This window comes from Panulirus ornatus, chromosome 9, assembly GCF_036320965.1.
Source record: "Panulirus ornatus isolate Po-2019 chromosome 9, ASM3632096v1, whole genome shotgun sequence".
In the NCBI taxonomy this organism is placed as follows: domain Eukaryota; kingdom Metazoa; phylum Arthropoda; class Malacostraca; order Decapoda; family Palinuridae; genus Panulirus; species Panulirus ornatus.
The window spans coordinates 48,428,100-48,454,591 of record NC_092232.1 but is presented as its reverse complement, the minus strand read 5'-3'; the positions used below and the strand labels follow the sequence as shown (position 1 = coordinate 48,454,591).

Sequence of the window (26,492 nt, the reverse complement as noted above, 5' to 3'; positions counted from 1 at the left end):
AAGGGTCGTACCGACGTGCTCAAGGGTTCGCACTGACGTACTCAAAGGGTCGTACCGCCGTGCTCATTGGTCGTACTACCGTAACTTTAGGGTCTCGTACCTGTAGGATGAAGCGGTGTACGTCAACTCTTCGTGTGTGTTGGGGGGACGACGCCGCTGGTGCCCGGCGGGGGGGGGGGGGGCACCCCAGGCTGGATTCACCCCTCCTCTCCCCTCCCCTCCCCTCCCCTCCTCTCCCCTCTCCTCCCCGGGCCTGGTCTATGGGGGTCCGGCTGGCCACTGACTGGCTGACTGGCTGGTCAAGGCTGGTGCTCTACTTGGCGGTGAGGTTGTGCGCCCGCCCCCCTTACTTATTGACTTTACCTTCGCTACTGGGTGAATTAGTCTCCCTCCTCCCCCTCTCTCTTTACACTTTCACTCGAGCGTAGTTCGTTGCCTGGCCCCGCGGTGTCGTATGTTCTACGAGGTGATTGATGTACAAGTGTTTAAACATCGTGCGTCTGGTAACGACGTTTTCCCCCGGTCGGCAGCTCCAAAGTACGATGTTTATCCCCTCCGGTACAAATTAGCTTGTACCAACCCCTTTGGGTACGATAGCTGAGGTCATCGTACCCAGGGAACTACTGAGTCGTCGTACTCAAGTGGTGGTTATGAGGATGTCCTCGTACTCAAGTGGTTAGTCGTCGTTCTAAAGCATTCCAAAGTCGTCGTACTCACGGGGGGGGGGGAGGGTGAAGATGTCGTCGTACTCATGGGGGGGGGGAAAGATGTCGTACTCTATGGGCTGTCATCGTACTCAAGGAGCTAAGTCGTCGTACTCAAGGGGATGAAGTCTTCGTATTCACGTCATGAAGTCGTCGTACTTACGTGGTTAAGTCGTTGTCCACAGGTGGTGAGGTCGTCGTATTCAGGAGGTCAAGTCGTCTGACTCAGGGGGTGATGTTATCGTACTCAGGTAATGAGGTCGTCGTACTCACACTCAGGGGGTGAAGTCGTCGTACTCAGGGGGTGAAGTAGGCGTACTCGGGGTGAAGTAGTCGTACTCGGGAAGTGAGGTAGTCTTACTCGGAGTGAAGTAGTCGTACTCGGGTGAAGTAGTCGTACTCAGGGGATAAAGTAGTCGTACTCAGGGGATGAAGTAGTACTCAGTGAGTGAAGTAGCCGTCCTCAGGGGGTGAAGTAGTACTCAGGAAGTGAAATCGTCGTACTTAGCGGGTGAAGTAGTCGTACCCGGGTGAAGTAGTCGTACTCAGGGGATAAAGTAGTCGTACTCAGGGGGTGAAGTAGTACTCAGAGAGTGAAGTAGTCGTACTTAGCGGGTGAAGTAGTCGTACTCAGGGGATGAAGTAGTACTCAGGGAGTGAAGTAGTCGTACTTAGCGGGTGAAGTAGTCGTACTCAGGGGATGAAGTAGTACTCAGGGAGTGAAGTAGTCGTACTCAGGGGATGAAGTAGTACTCAGGGAGTGAAGTAGTCGTACTCAGGGCGTTGAATGCGCCGCGTCATCACTGTATATGGTGACCTTGGGCTCCATGCCACCCGCCTCTCCTGCCCATACATTATCCCATGTATTTTTTTTGTATCTTCCAAGCCTAACTTCTTACGTACGGCAGATACACCACACCCATGTAGCCTTGTACTTGACACACGTGTGGGATACGCTTCGTGTATGTAGCTTTACATATATATATATATATATATATATATATATATATATATATATATATATATATATATATATATATATATATATATATATATATATATTATCCCTGGGGATAGGGGATTAAGAATACTTCCCACGTATTCCCTGCGTGTCGTAGAAGGCGACTAAAAGGGGAGGGAGCGGGGGGCTGGAAATCCTCCCCTCTCTTTTTTTTTTTTTTTTTTTTTTTTTTAATTTTCCAAAAGAAGGAACAGAGGGGGCCAGTTGAGGATATTCCAAAAAAGGCCCAGTCCTCTGTTCTTAGCGCTACCTCGCTAACGCGGGAAATGGCGAATAGTTTAAAAGAAAGAAGAAAAGATATATATATATATATATATATATATATATATATATATATATATATATATATATATATATATATATATATATATTATCCCTGGGGATAGGGGAGAAAGAATACTTCCCACGTATTCCCTGCGTGTCGTAGAAGGCGACTAAAAGGGGAGGGAGCGGGGGGCTGGAAATCCTCCCTTCTCATTATTTTTTTTTAATTTTCCAAAAGGAACAGAAAACGGGGCCAGGTAAGGATATTCCCTCAAAGGCCCATTCCTCTGTTCTTAACGCTACCTCGCTAATGCGGGAAATGGCGAATAGTTTAAAAAAAAAAATATATATATATATATATATATATATATATATATATATATATATATATATATATTATATATATATATATATATCCCTGGGGATAGGGGAGAAAGAATACTTCCCACGTATTCCCTGCGTGTCGTAGAAGGCGACTAAAAGGGAAGGGAGCGGGGGGCTGGAAATCCTCCCCTCTCGTTTATATATATATATATATATATATATATATATATATATATATATATATATATATATATATATATATAAATTGTGTGTGTGTGTGTGTAAGCGTAAGTATGATTTTAACTGGTGAAGAGATAACAGCTGACACTGAACTGAAGGAGAGATAATCAAATGAAGTCTAATGTTGACAGGTGGAGAGATGAAGTTCAAAATCTGATTTTAAATGGTAGAGAGATAAGGGTCGAAATCTGATGTTGAATGATGGATAGATAGGGATCTAAATCTGTTAACTGATGGATGATTAAGGATCAAAATCTAATGTTGTCTGGCAGTGAAATGAAAAAAAAAAATGAATGCTGTTAACTGGTGAAGTTAAATGTTTAAATCTGATGTTGATTGGTGTAGTTGAGCGTCTATATCTGATGTTAACTGCTGAAGTTAACCGCCTTACTCTGATGTTAACTAATGAAGGAAAAGAGTTAGAATATATTAAGTGGTGATGTGAGTCTAAATCAGATGTTAACTCGTGCTAAATAGGAGTCCAAATCAGGTGTTAACTGTTGGAGAGATAAGTATGTATAAGATGTTGACTGTAGGAGAGATGAGACAATTTTGTGTTAACTGTTGGAGAGATAAGTGGGTAAATCTGATGTTAAGTGGTGGAGAGATGAGACTAAATCTTGTGTTAACTGTTGGAGAGATAAGTGGGTAAATCTGATGTTAAGTGGTGGAGAGATGAGACTAAATCTTGTGTTAACTGTTGGAGAGATAAGTGGGTAAATCTGATGTTAAGTGGTGGAGAGATGAGACTAAATCTTGTGTTAACTGTTGGAGAGATAAGTGGGTAAATCTGATGTTGACTGTAGGAGAGATGAGACTCAATTTTGTGTTAACTGTTGGAGAGATAAGTGGGTAAATCTGATGTTAAGTGGTGGAGAGATGAGACTGAATAGTGTTAAGTGTTGGAGAGATAAGTGGGGAAGTCTGATGTTAAGTGATGGAGAGATGAGACTGAATAGTGTTAAGTGTTGGAGAGATAAGTGGGTAAATCTGATGTTAGGTGATGGAGAGATGAGACGGAACCTTGTGTTGACTGTTGGAGAGATAAGTGTGTCAGTCTGATGTTAAGTGGTGGAGAGATAAGTAAAGTTGTTATTAGGTACCAGAGATAAAGTGTTCGTTGCTGATAATGACAGGTGGAAATATAAACATCTGAAAATGGTGTTATACTGTTGGAGAGATAATGATCTTATCAGATACCAGTAGTAGAGAGATGAGAACGTAGCTCTAATGCTTACGTGGTGGAGATAGTCAAATCTGATGCTATAGTAGATATCTATGATGTTATCGGGATATCTATGAGTTCACCAACTTATTTACACTGTAAAAGAAAAAAAAATAAATATCTGGGTAATGTGTTACTTTCTGATTGATGATGTCCAAAAGAAGAATACTACAGTGCCATGACCTTGCTAAGACGCCTTGAAGTATGATGAGCACAGCTGGGTGGGTCATCATCGGAGACTTCAAAATGGTGGCATTCCTGGTGGATTTCCAAAGCGATTGTACCAAGTTTCCCAGCTGTCTTTGCCTTTAGGGCAGCATGGACAACGCGGCGCACTAGCAGACGACGGGAGTGGGCCACAGCGGACCGAACTGTGTGTGGGGATGTACAACGTCAAGTGGGAGACACTGGTGGACCCATGGAAGGTATTGAAGCCAACCACTGCATGTAAAATTAGGCCTTATGAAACAATTTGTCACAGCTGTAGATAAGTTGTCTCTGTAGCCTTTCAAGGACCTTCAAGACTTCTTCCCTAAGCTAGTCTGAGGCAGAGCCGGTGCAAGGAATTGCCCCCAAGAAGCTCACTAGGATGGAGGAAGCAACTTCTTGGTCCAGCTGTGTCGCAGTGGCTCGGGGTCTTCCCGGGCAAGTACGAGGCCGAAGACTATGTGGAGCTGGTCGAGACTGTGGGGAAGAACTACGGCAAAATGGGCAGCAGGATGTCCCTCAAAGTCTATATCGTTGACGCTCATATTGATGAATTTAAGGAGAACATGGGAGCGTATGTGGAGGAGCGAAGCGAGCGCTTCCACTAGGATAATATACTGGAGTTTGAACGCCGCCACCAGGGAACATATAACGAGAACTTGATGGCAGATTATATTTAGGATCTGATTCGTGAAAGTGGTTTACAACACCATCGTAAATCTCGAAAAACAAAACACTTCTAAATCTTTTATGATCACGTTTGTTTAGCGTAAATGCATGTAAATTTTGGTTCAATGTTTTGCAGACTTTACGTGAACGAAGATATGCAAATTCGCTCGGTGTCCAATTAGAAATAGATAAATTTCAAAATATGACTGTCCTGGTCACAAAAGCAAAGTTTGAAGGGTATAATAGCCTTTTTATCCACTGTTTTATGCATAAGCAATTAGGAAATATCACTGACTACCAAGGAACAAAAATTGCGTTACACAGTGTTATCATTCTAGCTAACACAGGGCGTGCCGAGAACATACATTATGTTTAGTTTCATGGAATGACTCTTGCTGTATAAGGGTCTTTGCTTTAGGATAGGCCACGGGTGGTGGTCTGTGGTGGTGCTTTAGGATAGGCCAAGGGTGGTGGTTTGTGGTGGTGCTTTAGGATAGGCCAAGGGTAGTGGTTTGTGGTGGTTAGGAGGCCTTAGTTCGGTGGAATACTCTTGCTTTACTGCTAACCTAGTGGTATACGAGTCTTGCGGTACTGCTAGCCTAGCCCTACACGTCTTGCTATACTGCAAGCCTAGCCCTACACATCTTACTATACTGCTAGCCTAGCCCTACTGTCTTGCTATACTGCTAGCCTAGCCCTACACGTCTTGCTATACTGCTAGCCTAGCCCTACACGCCTTGCTATGCTGCTAGCCTAGCCCTACACGTCTTGCTATACTGCTAGCCTAGCCCTACACGTCTTGCTATACTGCTAGCCTAGCCCTACACGTCTTGCTATACTGCTAGCCTAGTCCTACAGTCTTGCTATGCTGCTAGCCTAGCCCTACACGTCTTGCTATACTGCTAGCCTAGCCCTACACGTCTTGCTATACCGCTAGCCTAGCCCTACACGTCTTGCTATACTGGAAGCCTAGTGCCATACGAGTGGCGAGGGTGACGTTCATACAGCCTCCATGTGAACCATGTAGTGTCCCTCTGTATCATCACACAGTCTCTCACAGCCATCGTAACTCCCATGATAAAACACTATATACTCCCCTAACCGTAAGATGGCAGGCGGATTGGAGCTAACATCTTGGGGTGGCAAAGGTGTTTCAGGTTATCTTCCTCTTAACATATACGATGGTTTTAGTCTGTCAGGCCAATTGATGTTATTTTATAAGACTGGACTTTGGAGGGTCGTATCCCTGGGTGTGCTTAGGTAGGGTTGGGTGTGGGAAGGACGAACCTGTTGAAGGAATCGCGAGACAAATATATCGTGGCACTTTGGTAGGGGCGAGTGTACCATGTAAGCTTGTCCTATCACAGACAAGATTTCCAAAAGGGTAAAAAGGAAAATAAAAGGAAAATCTAAATGTATCCCAGTAGATGGTGAGCATTGGCTAGATACGTCAATGAATTATAATGATCATGGATGTATTCCGCTTGTAACATTCGGTACGTGGAACATGTAGAAAAAGCAAGTGTTAGGTAACCTTCCTCCTTAACATTTAAGGTGCAAATGGCGACATACGAGGGCTATTTTGGCGATATGAGGCTCATTTTGGCGATCCCAAAATTCATCATGGGATTGACGTGGGTGTAGTAGGCGAGGATCACCTGGACTTCATGTTAAATGAAACTAAAGTTGAACTGAATCTAACGCGAGTTGGCTGGCTGGCCTGCAGGATTGATTTTTCACTTGCCATTTGTTGCTATTTTTTCCCTCCTTTTTTTTTTTTTTTCTCACGTTCTCCTTATTTCCATCTTCGTATATGGCAGTTGTTCAACCAGTTTCTTCTACAAATATGATAATCTATATAATATTTCTCCCTTCGCAGGCATACCTTAACGCTCCACAATTAATCGTATGATTTCTAAACATAAACACAAGATGGCAGAACTTGCCAACTGTCGCTGGTGGAAGTGAAAATAATATTTTTCCCCAGTTGACGCTTCCCGCCCGGGTGACCACGGCATAGTTACATCACTAACCTACCTCAAGGTGAGCAGCCATCAGGAAGGGCCAGAGGCACAACACACACACGAGGGCGGGTGTGGGGCCGCCCAAACACATGCTCTGTAGTCCATGAAATACCATATGTAACAGGCATGGTCAAGGATCACACAACCACTGCTGGATCACCATGCAGAATGTCTGTCCAAGTAATCTCAGATGTCAAATGGGTGAATAAGCACACGATGTGAAAACCCGAGATATGAGAATCGATTGTGTTGAATCTATATGATTTTACGTACATCAGTATATAGGGAATCTCCTTAATAAAAAGAAAAATCTTGTGCAACTTCTGAGATACGACACACACACACACACACACACACACACATATATATATATATATATATATATATATATATATATATATATATATATATATATGTGTGTGTATTCCCTGCGTGTCGTAGAAGGCGACTAAAAGGGAAGGGAGCTGGGGTCTGGAAATCCTCCCCTTTTTTTTTTTTTTTAATTTTCCAAAAGAAGGAACAGAGAAGGGGGCCAGGTGAGGATATTCCCTCAGAGGCCCAGTCCTCTGTTCCTAACGCTACCTTGCTAATGAGGGAAATGGCGAAGTTTGAAAGATATATATATATATATATATATATATATATATATATATATATATATATATATATATATATATTATTTTTTTTTTATTTTGCTTTGTCGCTGTCTCCGGTGTTTGCGAGGTAGCGCAAGGAAACAGACAAAAGAAATGGCCCAACCCACCCCCATACACATGTATATACATACACGTCCACACACGCAAATATACGTACCTATACATCTCAATGTACACATATATATACACACACAGACACATACATATATACCCATGCACACAATTCACACTGTCTGCCTTTATTCATTCCCATCGCCACCTCGCCACACATGGAATATATATATATATATATATATATATATATATATATATATATATATATATATATATATATATATATATATATTCCATGTGTGGCGAGGTGGCGATGGGAATGAATAAAGGCAGACAGTGTGAATTGTGTGCATGGGTATATATGTATGTGTCTGTGTGTGTATATATATGTGTACATTGAGATGTATAGGTACGTATATTTGCGTGTGTGGACGTGTATGTATATACATATGTGAAGCGTCTGGGGAAAACCATGGAAGGCTGTGTAGGTGTGTATATTTGCGTGTGTGGACGTATGTATATACATGTGTATGGGGGGGGGGGGTTGGGCCATTCCTTTCGTTTGTTTCCTTGCGCTACCTCGCAAACGCGGGAGACAGCGACAAAGTATAAAAAAAAAAAAAAAAAAAAATATATATATATATATATATATATATATATATATATATATATATATATATATATGATAGTATATAAGAAAAAAGTACGAACTTGGATCAGACCAAAGGAGATTGACTAAATTTCCTTTGTAAATTGCATATACACATTCTGACTCAAGACATGGAATCCCAAATTCAGGGAAATGTCATGTCCAACTGAAAACAGCACTAGAAGATTTAATCTTTCTTGCGATATGCTGAATGCAGCGTAGGTAAGTCTCTCGTACCCGATTTGCAGAAGGTACGGTTCTCCCGTGGCCTCTGTCAGCGAAATCGTCAGCAAAATTCGAAGCGTTCCGAAATGTTACCGTAAACATACCTCGAGTTCTTTAACATATGCGAACTGCAGATGCTGCAATCTGATGGCTGAATCGCATTCAACAACTCGCAGCACGTACGTTAGCATTCTTTCATCCTTATTGTCTAAGTTTCTTTTTCTTATAATACCCGTTATAATATGCTGGCGTCAGTACTGTTTCGTGTTTTAACCCCACAAAATATAGATTCAGTTTCTTTAACAATACGTCAATGTGCGTCCAACTTAGAAAGATATGAGAACCTCCTCTGACCTAAACGAGCATATATATATATATATATATATATATATATATATATATATATATATATATATATGTATATATATATATATATATATATATATATATATATATATATATATATATATATATGTATATATTGAAAAGGATCACAATTTTGCGCTTGATCAAGATATTCCTATGAGTCCACGGGGAAATTGAAACACGATAAGTTCCCAAGTGCACTTTCGTGTAATAATCACATCATCAGGGGAAACACAAGAGAGAAATATAAGTCAGTTGATATACATCGAAGAGACGAAGCTAGGACGCCATTTGGTAGACATGCGATTGTCCAACAAGACATGTCTTGGACAATTCCTCTTCTTATGTATTGAACTTGGCTCTTCCTTCCGTTGTTGGTCGTACATCCATGTTCTGTTTACTCAGCCAGATCAACCAAACGTAGTTGTCTTCGTAATGTTCAACATATAAGTACGTGCATTTTTAAAAACATCCTTTGCACTGGACGTGTACCATAGGGAAGAAGGGATATACAATACAGTTTATAATAATGATCATGTACATATTTTTGATAGTCTAAACCATTTAGTACCTGGAAAGGAATGATAAATGTAAGTCTACGGAACTGTTTCAATGACTTACACTAGTGACCAGTGAAAAAAAAAAAAACCATGATAATGATTCAACATATGATTGTAAAAATGAAATGTTCCTGCTTGCAAAAGAAAATAGAGTTGTTTTATCGAACAAAACTCCCGTTATAATTGCTATCAACTTTTGTTTGTAGTCAGACATCATATATTTACTTCCATGCAAAATTGGTCGCCTGTCTCCGGTTAAACTTACTTGTACACAACATACACATATACAGTATTATGTTAAATTGATTAGTATCAGTAATTCAGTTTGAGTATTAACTCAAAAAGCGGTAAGTTCATGTTCAAACATATCCCTCTTGAACTTTTCCTCGCTCTTTTGACAAGTCAGTTATTCGTTGTCTTACCCTTTCCCTTAACTAACCCCTGGGTACGCCATCTGCTCTGTACAATCAGTAAACTCAAGTCAGACGACTGACTGTAGTCAAGATTGATTTAGTTTTAGCGAGTATTCTTAATTCAAGAGTTGTCTGTCGAGGCTTTACGGTAAAGCTTTCTGAACACGTGAGAATTTTGAAGACAACAGTCGAGTATCACAATCTTTGGAGATGTGATTCTCTTTTTTAAACTAGAAACTCTATAAGTGTTTCCAGTTCAACAGTCTCTGGTAGGCTTCGGACCGTTAGAGGACCAAGACCCGTGCCAGCTTGTTAAGGTAGGCTTCGACGTATCCTACAGAATTGAGAAGTTAAGATAGGCTTCGACTTATCCTACAGAATTGAGAATCCTTTGATGGCTTTGCACTGCATGTACTGTGGAGAGAAATACCTCGGCTTATTTCAATTTCGGGGAGACAGATATTGCTATTCTTGGGTTTTATTTCCTCCCTAGCTTATGAAATGGTTGCTGCAATCTTGCATCATTATTTCGCCAGAGGAAAATAATGCAACTATGCCAAACCTTATAGGCTTTGTTAAGCCCAAGAAGACATATTTCAATATGTTGGCCAGCCATGACTTACAGTACCTGCTTCACCTGTATATTTTCCCAAGGGAAAGCTTTCAGGCATCAGTCATAGCCATGGCATCAACAGTTTATTGAGTTGGCAGGCAGCAAGAGGAAACCAACAGTTTTACACAAGGAAGGAGAAATCTGATGACAAGTTACTTCAGAGACCCATATAGAATTGAGGAAATATATACAGCTAACCTCCTGTGGTGGTGCAATCTGGAGGAGGAGAGACTAGGAGTGTTGCAGAGGTGGATGGGCTAGGCGGTATTTATACACACACACACACACACACATACACACACACACACACACACACACACACACACACACACACACACACACACACACACACACACACACACATGGCGTCCTAGCTTAGTCTCTTCTATGTATATCAACTGACTTATATTTCTCTCTCGTGTCTCCCCTGATGATGTGATTATTACACGAAAGTGCACTTGGGAACTTATCGTGTTTCATTTTCCCCGTGGACTCATAGGGATATATATATATATATATATATATATATATATATATATATATATATATATATATATATATATATATATATATATATATATATATATATATATATATTTTTTTTTTTTTTTTTTTTTTTTTTTTTTTTGTCGCTGTCTCCCGCGTTTGCGAGGTAGCGCAAGGAACCAGACGAAAAAAATGGCCCAACCCACCCCCATACACATGTATATACATACGTCCACACACGCAAATATACATACCTACACAGCTTTCCATGGTTTACCCCAGACGCTTCACATGCCCTGATTCAATCCACTGACAGCACGTCAACCTCGGTATACCACATCGCTCCAATTCACTCTATTCCTTGCCCTCCTTTCACCCTCCTGCATGTTCAGGCCCCGATCACACAAAATCTTTTTCACTCCATCTTTCCACTTCCAATTTGATCTCCCACTTCTCCTCGTTCCCTCCACCTCCGACACATATATCCTCTTGGTCAATCTTTCCTCACTCATTCTCTCCATGTGCCCAAACCATTTCAAAACACCCTCTTCTGCTCTCTCAACCACGCTCTTTTTATTTCCACACATCTCTCTTACCCTTACGTTACTTACTCGATCAAACCACCTCACACCACACATTGTCCTCAAACATCTCATTTCCAGCACATCCATCCTCCTGCGCACAACTCTATCCATAGCCCACGCCTCGCAACCATACAACATTGTTGGAACCACTATTCCTTCAAACATACCCATTTTTGCTTTCCAAGATAATGTTCTCGACTTCCACACATTCTTCAAGGCTCCCAGGATTTTCGCCCCCTCCCCCACCCTACGATCCACTTCCGCTTCCATGGTTCCATCCGCAGCCAGATCCACTCCCAGATATCTAAAACACTTTACTTCCTCCAGTTTTTCTCCATTCAAACTTACCTCCCAATTGACTTGACCTTCAACCCTACTGTACCTAATAACCTTGCTCTTATTCACATTTACTCTTAACTTTCTTCTTTCACACACTTTACCAAACTCAGTCACCGGCTTCTGCAGTTTCTCACATGAATCAGCCACCAGCGCTGTATCATCAGCGAACAACAACTGACTCACTTCCCAAGCTCTCTCATCCCCAACAGACTTCATACTTGCCCCTCTTTCCAAAACTCTTGCATTCACCTCCCTAACAACCCCATCCATAAACAAATTAAACAACCATGGAGACATCACACACCCCTGCCGCAAACCTATATTCACTGAGAACCAATCACTTTCCCCTCTTCCTACACGTACACATGCCTTACATCCTCGATAAAAACTTTTCACTGCTTCTAACAACTTGCCTCCCACACCATATATTCTTAATACCTTCCACAGAGCATCTCTATCAACTCTATCATATGCCTTCTCCAGATCCATAAGTGCTACATACAAATCCATTTGCTTTTCTAAGTATTTCTCACATATATTCTTCAAAGCAAACACCTGATCCACACATCCTCTACCACTTCTGAAACCACACTGCTCTTCCCCAATCTGATGCTCTGTACATGCCTTCACCCTCTCAATCAATACCCTCCCATATAATTTGCCAGGAATACTCAACAAACTTATACCTCTGTAATTTGAGCACTAACTCTTATCCCCTTTGCCTTTGTACAATGGCACTATGTACGCATTCCGCCAATCCTCAGGCACCTCACCATGAGTCATACATACATTAAATAACCTTACCAACCAGTCAACAATACAGTCACCCCCTTTTTTAATAAATTCCACTGCAATACCATCCAAACCTGCTGCCTTGCCGGCTTTCATCTTCCGCAAAGCTTTTACTACCTCTTCTCTGTTTACCAAATCATTTTCCCTAACCCTCGCACTTTGCACACCACCTCGACCCAAACACCCTATATCTGCCACTCTATCATCAAACACATTCAACAAACCTTCAAAATACTCACTCCATCTCCTTCTCACATCACCACTACTATCTCTCGCGTTTGCGAGGTAGCGCAAGGAAACAGACGAAAGAAATGGCCCAACCCACCCCCATACACATGTATATACATACGTCCACACACGCAAATATACATACGTACACAGCTTTCCATGGTTTACCCCAGACGCTTCACATGCCCTGATTCAATCCACTGACAGCACGTCAACTCCGGTATACCACATCGATCCAATTCACTCTATTCCTTGCCCTCCTTTCACCCTCCTGCATGTTCAGGCCCCGATCACACAAAATCTTTTTCACTCCATCTTTCCACCTATATATATATATATATATATATATATATATATATATATATATATATATATATATATATATATATATATATTTATTTATTTTTTTATTATACTTTGTCGCTGTCTCCCGCGTTTGCGAGGTAGCGCAAGGAAACAGACGAAAGAAATGGCCCCCCCCCCATACACATGTATATACATACGTCCACACACGCAAATATACATACCTACACAGCTTTCCATGGTTTACCCCAGACGCTTCACATGCCTTGCTTCAATCCACTGACAGCACGTCAACCCCGGTATACCACATCGCTCCAATTCACTCTATTCCTTGCGCTCCTTTTCCTTGCCCTCCTTTCACCCTCCTGCATGTTCAGGCCCCGATCACACAAAATCTTTTTCACTCCATCTTTTCACTCCATGTTATGGTTACCAGGGTGTTGTTACGTACGGCATATGGCTTAGCAATGAGCATTGCTTCATACTCTTGCCAAACCCTAATTAAACAGAACCTTCGTAGCATAAGAATACTAGGATTAACATAACCAAATAAGGTACACGTAAGGTTTAATACACATTCTGAACTTTGTGGACACAACAGAAAGTATTGATCCTGGTGACAGTTGAGACAAAGAAGAGGGTTTGGGTGGGAGGCGGAGGAGTAGGCGAGGATACAGTGATGAGAGATGCAAGAAAAGTGGATGTTCATGAAGAGTGGGGTTGGTAAGAGAAGGAAGGTGCCGGCTGACGATCGCTATGTTAGGAGGGTGGCAAGACCGGGTACTGCAGGAAGCTCTCGTTAACTGCGTAGCAGCGACCTTGTGGCCCGAGCCGGTGATGTTTGCTCCCGACTTACTACAATGATTTAAGAAAGAAAAAAAATACTACAATTATTTAAGAGAAGAAAAAGATAGATGCTTCCTTGGTAAGATTTTGTACAGCGAGAATTGTAACTTCAATAGCATATTTTAGTTCGGCTTCAATAGCATACATTAATTATTTCAGAAGTGTATCTTCACATCCGTAATTGACATACCACTTTTTCTTCATTATAATTGCCCGTGATAGGGAAGCTGACGCTGGGGTATAGTTGTAAACGCGTGAGAAAAATATTTAATTGTTTCATGTACACAGTTGTCACATAAGAAAGTCACCTTAGCCTGGTTGCCACATCTCCACCCCACCAGTGTATCTGCCACCGTGGCCCTGTATGTGATAAGTTATTATTGCGTCTGTATTACGTATTGCTCTCACCTGTCTCACTCTAGCCATGGGTGTATTTGGGTATGCGTTACGGGGAGAAAGCTCTGCTGCATCGTGGGGTCTCTTCTACAACTTCTTTTAAGTTGTATACTGTTATGGACTTAGACAAACCGATACAGAGGTTGTAATCTTTCTTTCCCTCTCTGGCGTTACTGATTCTTGGGTTATTTCATCTTCACGAAAGTTAGATTTTTCAATTTTATTTTTTTGGGTCTCTTTAAACTGCCGTTGGACCTTCAGTAGATAGATAATCTGTCTTTCCAAGTGGAATGACCTGACTGGTGACACTTGTTAAACTTGGGTCCGCCATGTATGGTAAAACGTTTTTCTGAGTATATCTGGCTCGGTGTCCTTAAACAGTGTAATTGCCCAGCATATATAGTTTACCTTCTCTACTGTTTGCATGTATTTAATATGACACTACCTCTTAACACGGGAAGCGGCTGTCGAGTATATATATATATATATATATATATATATATATATATATATATATATATATATATATATATATATATTCTTTCAAACTGTTCGCCATTTCCCGCGTTAGCAAGGTAGCGTTAAGAACAGAGGACTGGGCCTCTGAGGGAATATCCCCATTTGACCCCCTTCTCTGTTCCTTCTTTTGGAAAATTAAAAAAAAACAGAGAGGGGAGGATTTCCAGCCCCCCGCTCCCTCCCCTTTTAGTCGCCTTCTACGACACGCAGGGAATACGTAGGAAGTATTCTTTCTCCCCTATCCCCAGGGATAAGTGAACTTTGGTGAGGCTTATCATCTGGTAGTAGTCTCGAGATCCAACTCCAAAGTAGTTTACATTTCCCCAATACTAGAACAGCACAGCCTTGGTCTAGCAGGACTCTTTTTGTGTAAACTGGTCCTATCGTAATTATGAAAATATATGTAATGAAGAGAAACACCAAAGTACTGAGAAACGTATCGTTTATTGGTTAACTGGCTGCATCATCAGAGTCTGGAGATGAACAGAAATCTTCGTTGATCATAGAACAGTGGTTATTGTTGATGGAATAAGGGCCTATATTCCCTCTTCCTTTGCTGCTCCGAGGTCATTCACGTGAAGGATGTGGCATACTTACGCATGAAAAGCTCCCCTTTCGATTCACATTCATCTCCGCGCGAAATCATTGCTAACATGTCAGGCAAGAGGCAAGGCGTTCCATCATCTACATACAGGTCTTTCTGATTACCTCTGCTGTCTTTCCCAGTGAAGAAAATAACTCTTCTTGGTTCTCTCTTCTCTCTTGGTTGGCCCTGACATTCTCAAACTCCTGTTGCTTGCAACCCGTTAACAATCCCCTTTTCTATTAGTCCAGAATGCACCATTTCTGGACATCATTGAGGCATATGGCCATTTGGCATCCCTATTCATGTTTTGAAAAAATGAAGTATATCTGAGCTTGCGTCCGTACTTGATCGTCTTTTCAGTTTATTTGTACGCAAATCTATGCCTCCATCTTGAAAGTACATACATCTTGCTCTGACTTCTAATTGTCTTCAAAGTGTTCAAATTTTCGTGTCAACTTTCCGTTTTCATGAACTAACTCAGGTGCTTTATCTACTTCTGGTTGATCTCATCTCTTAAAAAGTTATTTTGCTTTCTGCTGCAGGTCTGTGCCCTCATAACAGACTACTTGTCAAGCCACTGCCCTACTTGCTTACTACGTAGTCGTAGTCATGGGTGGTTCCGTTAAGGTCCTATTTGTTTCTTATTCTCCCTTTTTTAAAAATAATCATCAGTAATAGCTAAAACCTGCCCCTTGATGAAATGGCAAGTTTTCTCACACCTCTAAAATTCTTAAGATTATTTCTCGTATTGCTTTCTTGTCTGTGCTCTTTGATATTTCATTTATGGCTTGGCCTTGATAAGGACTGTTTGCTCGTGATCAGAGGCTCAGAAGATCAAAAGGGAAATCAGTGACTGGCTCTTCAGAGAATTGCCAACGTATAATCGGCTTCCTTCAAGGCAAACCGCTGTCTCCCTGACGCCACATCTTGGCTCCGTCCGTAAAACCGGGTTGCACTGCTTGGCACGCTCATTGTGGATCTGTGAGGAGGATTCGCCTGGTTTTATCTGGATTCTCCCGGTGCTCGTCATTCAATCCTTTTGGTGATGAAACATAATGCAGTAGAAGAATTTGATTACATGAAAAGTGGGGAAGTAGAAGAGTCTGATTACAGAAACCTGATAAACGAATCTGATTACAAGCATGATGCAATAGCTATACTCTATTCTGGTTCAAAGACTTGATGCCGTGGAGGAATCTGGTTTTTATAAAACCTGTCAAAGTAGAATAATCTGGTTAACAAAATTTGATACAGTGGAAGAATCTGACTAAAAAGAAACAGACAGTGAAAGGATCTGACAGCAAAACATGAAGACGCAACCATACTGGCTTGGTGACAACTATCGTACCCCACGGGCGGGCGCACGACTAAATACTACACCGTGTAACGATGCTTCGTAATGAGATGTTGGTCAACCAAACAAACCACTCACTTGTTGCAATTTCTACGTAATCAATTTACAACTGCTGAACAGGAGACTATAGAAATTATGTCAAAAGAAAAAAAGGATGACATTCTCGTTTTATGACTGTCTTGGCCTCGAGTTAACCGTCTCTGGCAGCGAACGTGTATGCGATTGCTTGGGGTGTCCGTGTGATGTGTTCTTCGTCATGTCGGTCTCTGCTGTTTTTCTGGGTGACATCCATCTCCCGAAGATGGTACGAGGACTCCTCACTTACCCTGTCTATCTCACCCACTATCCATGCGTAAATGGCTAGGTGTGCGTGGACCACTGTGGTCTTCGCTTCATCACACCAGACAGCTTCTTATGGATGTGTTAGGCCCCTTCCTCCCCAACTGCTCTTCTGTTTCACCAAATTCTCCTCCTCTGGGGAGGTCGTAAGCCAGTCACACCTATTCGTACACCTGTAAATTACATGGAAAGATTGAAAAGTCAAGACGCCCCTGGAATGAAATTGTCATAAGGGTAGCGCACCTCCGTCCGTCCCTGCACTTCATAAAACCTTGATGTCCTGTCCATCATTATTCCCTCGTCAGACGGCTGTCAGGTTCAGGATATCCTGAGGCAATCACAGTTCGTGCCTTGTAGTACACCTCCACAAACCATTATACTCAGCGGGGCTGGTAGCCTCGGATCCTACTGGCAGTAACTTAACACAGAACAGCCATCCCGTTTGACGGGCCTCAAACACAAGTGAATTTATTGTAGAGGTCTTATCACTAGGTGCTATGGGCCTCCCTAAAGAAATATTCAGGGCCCTCATAAAGATATATTTTAAGGCCTCCCTAAAAGAAATGTTCAGGGCCCCCTTAAAGAAATGTTTAAGGCACCCTAAAAGAAATGTTTAGGGCTCTCCTACTTAAATGTCGAGCTCCCACGACCGATTACGTTTTTCAGGATATGTCGTCATTTTTGGCGTATCTCTTTAGCGTTTAAATTCAGGAGGTATTGCTCGTCTCTTAAAGTCGAACTAGCCACTGATTACATTGTTTTTATAACTTGTCTGTCATTTATCCTATCTTCCCTCCCCATCTTTGCCCCACTGTATGAGTCACAACTGCAAGGACCTTTTAATTCCTAAATGACAACCTGTGAAAAAAAAACAAGAAAAATCTAGGTAAAATACTTTCGTATGTTACTTGAAATCATAGGCGGACTTTGGGGTAGATAAGGTTTTATGTCGTTATAGTGATGATGATTTTAAATCGGCCCTTGAACCCTCCACCTGAATTGTTGCTGCCGAAGAACTGAGGTTTTGCTTACACCAGTGGAGGTGTGACTTGAATGTCATGAGGACTTGTGACGGTGCATCTATTAAACTGTGACGAGTGTGTCGACCAGCGTTTTACTGTTGTATCCGACGAGTTGTGACGGGTGGGTTAGTTCTTCCGTCGGCTCCTGCAGTGAATGCGTCGTGCCGTGTGAGCCAGTTCTACCGTTGAAACTCCCCAGAGTTCCTTCGATAACACATCGTCATATCTAGGGAGAAGACGCTAGAACGCAAGAAATGTTCTCTCAAGATTAATATATATATATATATATATATATATATATATATATATATATATATATATATATATATATATATATATATATATATCTATTTATTTTGCTTTGTCGCTGTCTCCCTAGGGATAGGGGAGAAAGAATACTTCCCACGTATTCCCTGCGTGATGTAGAAGGCGACTAAAAGGGAAGGGAGAGGGGGTCTGGAAATCCTCCCCTCTCGATTTTTTTTTTCTAATTTTCCAAAAGAAGGAGCAGAGAAGGGGGCCAGATGAGGATATTCCCTCAAAGGCCCAGTCCTCTGTCCTTAACGCTACCTCGATAACGCGGGAAATATATATATATATATATATATATATATATATATATATATATATATATATATATATATATATATATATATATATTTATTACGCATAGCGTGTGTGTGAGTGTGTCTGCACGTATGTACATATGATGCAAGTTACTGAATCATTTCGTATTGCGTAACCTTCCGTAAATTGACATCATTACGTTCACTGACGATCTAGGCCAACGAATGACGCGATAAAGTGTGACAATCTGTCTTCATTGCCCGATGGAATTTCCTGATCAGGGCAGAGAGAACCTGAGGGTACACACGTCGGAGGGCAAGAAGTATATGTTGTACCAGTCACTTGGGCGCTGTGCAGTATTCCACTCCCCCTGTGATGCATTCCGACCTGCGCGTTGTTGACGTTCCTCTAGGCTAACCATGGATCCGATCCGTCACAAAATTTGTTTAAAAAAACACGAGGGATTATTTACTATAGGTACTCTTATACGAGATGTATAGGTGCTTCTATATGAAATGCTTTCTTTGTGTTGTCATATAAGTATATAATAGTTGATGGTATGTTGAGTATACAGCCAATATTATAAATGTTTTACATAAAACACTGTGTCTGCTCTGAATGTGAAGTGTGTTACTTCATAATGCATATTAAGATTATGAGTTTTTCCCAGGTGTTATTCGAAGTGTAGTTGCTATCATATGAAGCATAATAGATGCTGGCATAGTATAACACAGGTGCTCTTATCAGAAGTATATCATAAGTTCTCTTGTCAGAAATATATCATAAGTTCTCTTGTCAGAAGTATATCACAAGTGCTCTTATTAGAAGTATATCATAAGTGCTCTTATCAGAAGTATATCATAAGTGCTCTTATTAGAAGTATATCATAAGTGCTCTTATCAGAAGTATATCATAAGTGCTCTTATTAGAAGTATATCATAAGTGCTCTTATCAGAAGTATATCATAAGTGCTCTTATCAGAAGTATATCATAAGTGCTCTTATCAGAAGTATATCATAAGTGCTCTTATCAGAAGTATATCATAAGTGCTTTTATCAGAAGTATATCATAAGTGCTCTTATCAGAAGTATATCATAAGTGCTCTTATCAGAAGTATATCATAAGTGCTCTTATCAGAAGTATATCATAAGTGCCCTTATCAGAAGTATATCATAAGTGCTCTTATCAGAAGTATATCATAAGTGCTCTTATCAGAAGTATATCATAAGTGCTCTTAGAAGTATATCATAAGTGCTCTTATCAGAAGTATATCATAAGTGCTCTTATCAGAAGTATATCATAAGTGCTCTTATCAGAAGCAAATAGCATACCTGCTATTAGTTTACGTAAGTAATGTGCTGATATGTAAAGTATATAATACAGGAGCTTCCATATGAAGTTTACCATAGACCTTGTATGAAGCATATCATTGGTTGTGTTATTTTGAAGTGTATCCTGTAATTAATCATATTGCTATATGAAGTATATGATAGGGCCGTTATATGAAGAACGCTTTAGTTGGTGTTATAATAAGTATACAGCAGTTCCTGTTACATGAAACTTGTCGCAAATGCTTGCGTTGCCGGACTCCACCTGCGAGTGAAAAGTAAGGCTGTAACATGGTTGACGGGAGGGAGTCCAACCTGTTTAAGATCTTTTAGCTCCACAGGAGTTCATTCTTTCTCTGCTACTGCGTGGACTGCAGCGTTGGCCCTTCCATAAAAAGGAATTCCGGCGTTGCATGATAAGAATATCAAAACTCAAGTTCCAGGAAACATTTCAGAAGACGGGGTTTTCACTTCCTCTAAGATTAAATACGTAAATACTTTCCCTTGTCTCTTCTTTTATCCATTTCACAATCCTCTCTATTCTTCAATTAAAATTCGGCCTCGATGTGGACGTTCGTTCGTGACTGGAGCCTCCACCGAAAAGAAAAAAATTAAATAAAATTTGTTTTTATATCACCTCTCAAGCAGCCTTGGGGTTTGGGCTTGTTGACCACCAAGCCCTCACCTGAACCCGAGACACGTAAACACTGACCTGCCTATGTTCTATTCTCAAGATTATTTCTTTTTGCTTCGGCTTCTTGCCTTGATATCAGGGGTGATCATCAGCTATAATAAATGAGCATCAAGCCATTTTGCGTCATAAACATCTCATTTTTTTTTTCTGTGACGATGTCGTAATTACAGTAGATTAATATGTATATAACACGCCTTCCAGAAATAATTGTTCCGACACAAAAGGATGTAATATACCGATACAAACAACATTACCAGTTCCATGCTATATGAACGTATCTATATGAAAAATCATCAGACGCCCACAGGTATTTATGTTGCCATGAAAGGAAAATAAATTGCCTTAGGTAGGTGGGCCAAATTACATTACAGTGTACACTCACGTACCAAGTGGACAAATATGTCTGGTGTAACCTGTTTTGATGATTTTTTTTTTCTCATTGCCCACATTTTAGTTACTATAATTCTTCCATGAACAGCATATATATATATATACAATGAGTCGTAAGCAAGATACAAACATTTGTGAATTGTCCAGTTTGGGCTATGGCTTGGATATCGGGTAGCAAGAAAATCTGAAAGCAAGAGGTGTGAAAATATTGATCTCTCTTCATTTCTACAAAGTCATCATCAGAAGAATAATGGCACATCATGATAGGTGCACAAACGTATATTAGAAAACTCGTGGACGATGCAATTTGATGCTACGCTGTATTGCGAAGTGGTCCGTTACTGGAGCCTGCCTGGTATAAAATAGTGTCCAACGGTGTTGTGTGTAAGATTTTGAAGAAGTATGTTGCCTGCAGTAAGCCAATTGGATATTAAAGAATCTCTCTCTCTCTCTCTCTCTCTCTCTCTCTCTCTCTCTCTCTCTCTCTCTCTCTCTCTCTCTCTCTCTCTCTCTCTCTCTCTCTCTCTCTCTCTCTCTCTCTCTCTCCTGTCCTTTCTCTTGTCTTTGTGGACGGAGCGACCATATCGAATACCGATAAGAGACATCGTGAAGACTTAAAAAGGGTAGAACAACAATAAGGAGAGTTCATGCAGCGGGTGTGAGAGGAATTATTACAGCAAGACTGGGAATGCCCAACGGATGAGGCTACGCGAGTACAAAACTGACTTTATAGATAGACTCCAGCGCACCACCATTGCTTTGGTGTTAGATATGAACGAAAAGGGATACTCGCCAAAAAAAGGAGAATTGAAAGAATGTACACCAAAGGAGTACACAAGAAGGCAAGGGTAAACATTGAAAAGGATGTACACCAAGGAGTACACAAGAAGGCAAGGGTAAACATTGAAAAGGATGTACACCAAAGGAGTACACAAGAAGGCAAGGGTAAACATTGAAAAGGATGTACACCAAGGAGTACACAAGAAGGCTAGGGTAAACATTGAAAAGGATGTACACCAAAGGAGTACACAAGAAGGCTAGGGTAAACATTGAAAAGGATGTACACCAAAGAAGTACACAAGAAGGCAAGGGTAAACATTGAAAAGGATGTACACCAAGGAGTACACAAGAAGGCAAGGGTAAACATTGAAAAGGATGTACACCAAGGAGTACACAAGAAGGCAAGGGTAAACATTGAAAAGGATGTACACCAAGGAGTACACAAGAAGGCAAGGGTAAACATTGAAAAGGATGTACACCAAAGGAGTACACAAGAAGGCAAGGGTAAACATTGAAAAGGATGTACACCAAGAAGTACACAAGAAGGCAAGGGTAAACATTGAAAAGGATGTACACCAAGGAGTACACAAGAAGGCAAGGGTAAACATTGAAAAGGATGTACACCAAAGGAGTACACAAGAAGGCAAGGGCAAACATTGAAAAGGATGTACACCAAAGGAGTACACAAGAAGGCAAGGGTAAACATTGAAAAGGATGTACACCAAAGGAGTACACAAGAAGGCAAGAGTAAACATTGAAAAGGATGTACACCAAGGAGTACACAAGAAGGCAAGGGTAAACATTGAAAAGGATGTACACCAAGGAGTACACAAGAAGGCAAGGGTAAACATTGAAAAGGATGTACATCAAGGAGTACACAAGAAGGCAAGGGTAAACATTGAAAACAGCCCCTATTGCCTTAACAGGGAACAGCAACACCAAAAGGAGGCAGCTTCGACTTGCAGAACTGGTGGTGTTTTGTGACTGGTCAGTTTACGAGCGCCGATAACGAACTAGTCAGGTCGCGTCACTTCCACTTCCTTGATCCACCAGCTGAGGATGCAAGTTTGCTCCCCAATTCATCAAAAAAGAAGCTCGTCGAAAATAGCTCTTACTTTCAGTTTTCCCTGCTAGCTTTTACTGATTTCTTATTATAGGTAAAATTTAGCTGTTGAAAGACGTTAAATCCTGAAATAGATGCATGCAAACGACATTGCATTACATATTTTTCATTACTCTTTCCAGCTGATCCACGGAGTAATTAATTAATTAGGATCTGTAATTAACCCTATAGCCTCATTCCGATCAACAATATATTTTTCGTTTAATGCCATAGATTAGAATTTTCAAAATCTCATTGATGCTATTGCTACATATTTAACAAGGAAACTTTTGAATATTTTTAAAAGATATATATATATATATATATATATATATATATATATATATATATATATATATATATATATATATATATATATATTTTTTTTTTTTTTTTTTATACTTTGTCTCCCGCGTTTGCGTAGAATATCCAGGCTCACCACACTTTGCATCCAGTTCGGTATCTTTGCTCAAGTATATGATTTTTTTTTTTTTTTGTGCGTGTTTCACGGATGTAGCTCTATATCAATTTTCCTTCAGTAGCACTAAATGGAAAATTATTTATATAGCTTCGCACATCATTCTATGTCAAGGATTAGCAAGTGCTAAACCAGAAATCCTCATTCAGACATTATAGGAGAAAGTAATATATTCATCTGATCTTTAAAGTATATCAAAAAAAGGTGAAAGATATCTTTTCGTAGCGTCGTAAAATCTGGTAATTTTAGATATTTCCCTGTGTGAAATTTCGTTGTCCAATTCCATATATGTGAATTAGTTTTAAGAGAGTGTGACATCACCTTCAACAGCTTGGTTTAAGTCGACAGGCAGAAAAAAATTCATCTAATTCATCTGACTCAGGTATGTCATTGCTTCACTTTTGAAGATAGCATTTAAGGAATACTTCAAGAGAACTTGTATAAAAATATTACGATCATATATAACTTTTTAGAGGTTAGGTTAGAATCTTAAAATGAACGATGAATTACTCAGAGCTAGATCTTCCACCGTTGCTAGGTCTCCATATTTGACAGTCATCATGTTTAACTTGAAGTGTGTTCATGGTTTTTGGGGGGATAAGCATATGAGCCAGCTGCTTCCTCACATACCCCCTTAGCGACGTAGCTTTTCTACATGAGAAAAAACTATGCATGTTAAAGTAACCAGTAGTGTTATTTAGGGCCTCTGGCCTTGACTATTATATGGCAGTATTATTACTTTGTTTTATCGAACAAAATCCCCTTGGTTACTGTTTTCATGTTATCAGATTTCTTTAATTTAGATAAATGATGATCGCTGAATACCTCCCAAACTTATGCTTGTCTAACACTATGTTCTGTTATACGAGACTGAGACTAATATTATTGAATTTATTTAAAAAGTTATATGAGAGCGGTTATGTTCGCTATATTACAGTGATGAAGTAGTAACCACAATTAGCAACACCTACAATGTATAAAACTTTCGGAATATATTTTTTTTCCTTAGGAAATTAATGGGTTTTTTTTTATATCAATTTTGCTTTCAGCTTTTCATCATTATATTTCACGAGCTCGTATTAGTTCGCCTTCCCAGCCCCCCACCCGACATAGAAAAAAAAAGAAAACCGCTTGCATTTATAGTAATTAAATGCCATCAGCATTGTTTGATGTTTATCACAAAAAAATAAAAAGTTGCAAGATCATTTCGTACTTCCTGACACATACAATGTGGGGTGTCGATTGCAAAATGGGCTTTGTCTGTTGGATGGAACAGCCATCAACAGCTAAAAGTTGAAGTCCTGGATGAAGCTTCACTGTACATTAAAAACATACAATGAATGGGACGGATTCTTGCTTTGTGATTGGTTGGTTGGTTGGGCCGTCAACTACCAGGGTCATTAAGGCCGTTAATGTCAAGGTACAATCTTAACAACCCAGAGATCTTCTTTTAACACCTTCATCAGGCGTTGAGAGAAGGTTTCTGAAACCACTTGCACTCGCTATGCATGTGTGGCCGGCCCTTGATGCTTTGGCTATCGACGCCCATCCTTTATATATATATAAACCAAGACTGTTAGAGAAAAAACTTGAGGAATCCTCCCACTTTGCCAGCCTAGCCACAGCGAGCGAGCTGCAGGCCAGGATGCTTAGGAATGTATCGCTGGTGCTTGCGCCTACAGGCGACTGACTGTATGACCATCGCTGGGAATAATACATACGTATACGTTCACGTGAACTGTCTATGAAAGGCGACTGTATGACCAGCGTTGGGAATAATACATAGGTATACGTTCACGTGAACAGTCTGTGAAAGACAGGCGACTGACTGTATGGCCAGCGTTGGGAGTAATACATACGTATACGTTCACGTGAACTGTCTATGAAAGGCGACTGTATGGCCAGCGTTGGGAATAATACATAGGTATACGTTCACGTGAACAGTTGTGGAAGACAGGCGACTGACTGTATGGCCAGCGTTGGGAGTAATACATACGACAGGCGACTGACTGTATGACCAGCGTTGGGAGTAATACACACGTATACGTTCACGTGAACACTCTGTAAGAGGCAGGAAAAGAGCCGAGCTGTGAACTTGCAGCGAATTTCGTCATACTCACACACCGAGTTGCTCTCCTGTCTTGGCCGTTCACTTGAGCGTGCATGCGCACGGGACGGTGATGGTGGGAGGAGAGGACGTATACACAAGACTGGATTATATCACTTTGATTGAATTAACTAGACGTCCTGATGCAGGACAGTCCCGGTGCATGATTAAATTAACTGGACAGTCTAGGACACTCCCGTTGCATCCTAGTTACTTTTTAGGGATGCGAAAACGTTCCGATTTTCGTGAAGATTAGCATAAATGTCTCCCATATGCCAATATTACTCCCAGTGCACTATATAAGTGCATGGCATTTTTGCTCTCGTAATGCATACGTATGTAAATAACCAAGGTCCAATATTATATTGAACTGTGGCTAATATCTTTGTTGATTATGTTACAAATATTTAGCCGACCCAAGCATCTAATGTCATATAAACACCCTTCGTTTTCATTCATTAATGTTTAAATACGTAACTTCATGACCCTCATGGTATTAAGGATGTATTATGAAATTGTCTAATATTGACTCAATAAAAAAATACCTGTTAGCCATTTTTTATCACTTTATAGTATTTTCCGTGAAAGATGGGGATTTATCTCTGTTTAAGGGAATAGCACTTTTTTTTTATTCATAACATCAATTATTTGATATATATATATATATTTATTATATCCTACAACCAGAGCCCGTGTTGAGGATAGGGTATAGGTGTAATAGCACTAATGGTTTGTCGATATGGGGGTCTGCTTAGATTTCTTTTTAACCCCTCTCCCTTGCTGTTTCTCTTGTTGACAAACTCGTTTCCTCATTTTCAACTGCAGAAAATCTGATCACTACTCCATGGCATTAGGGATTAAAGGACACACATACTTTTGCTTGTAGTTTGTTGTCACACAGGACTGAATAAACACGTATTTTAAGGTAGGATTAGACGAAGGTATTATTACTACGAAACAAAACTGAAAAAAAAGAAAAAAATTTATTCACCAGGATTGAGAAGACTGGCTTGAAGCCAAGAACCGTGAGACACCGTG

The 26,492-nt window shown here is 40.5% G+C and overlaps 1 protein-coding gene across 1 annotated transcript in view; it reads left to right on the top strand.

The window, feature by feature from the left end:
* Positions 1-26,492, top strand: part of LOC139750119 (uncharacterized) — a 106,214-nt gene that overhangs the window by 18,293 nt on the left and 61,429 nt on the right. The window lies entirely within an intron of this gene.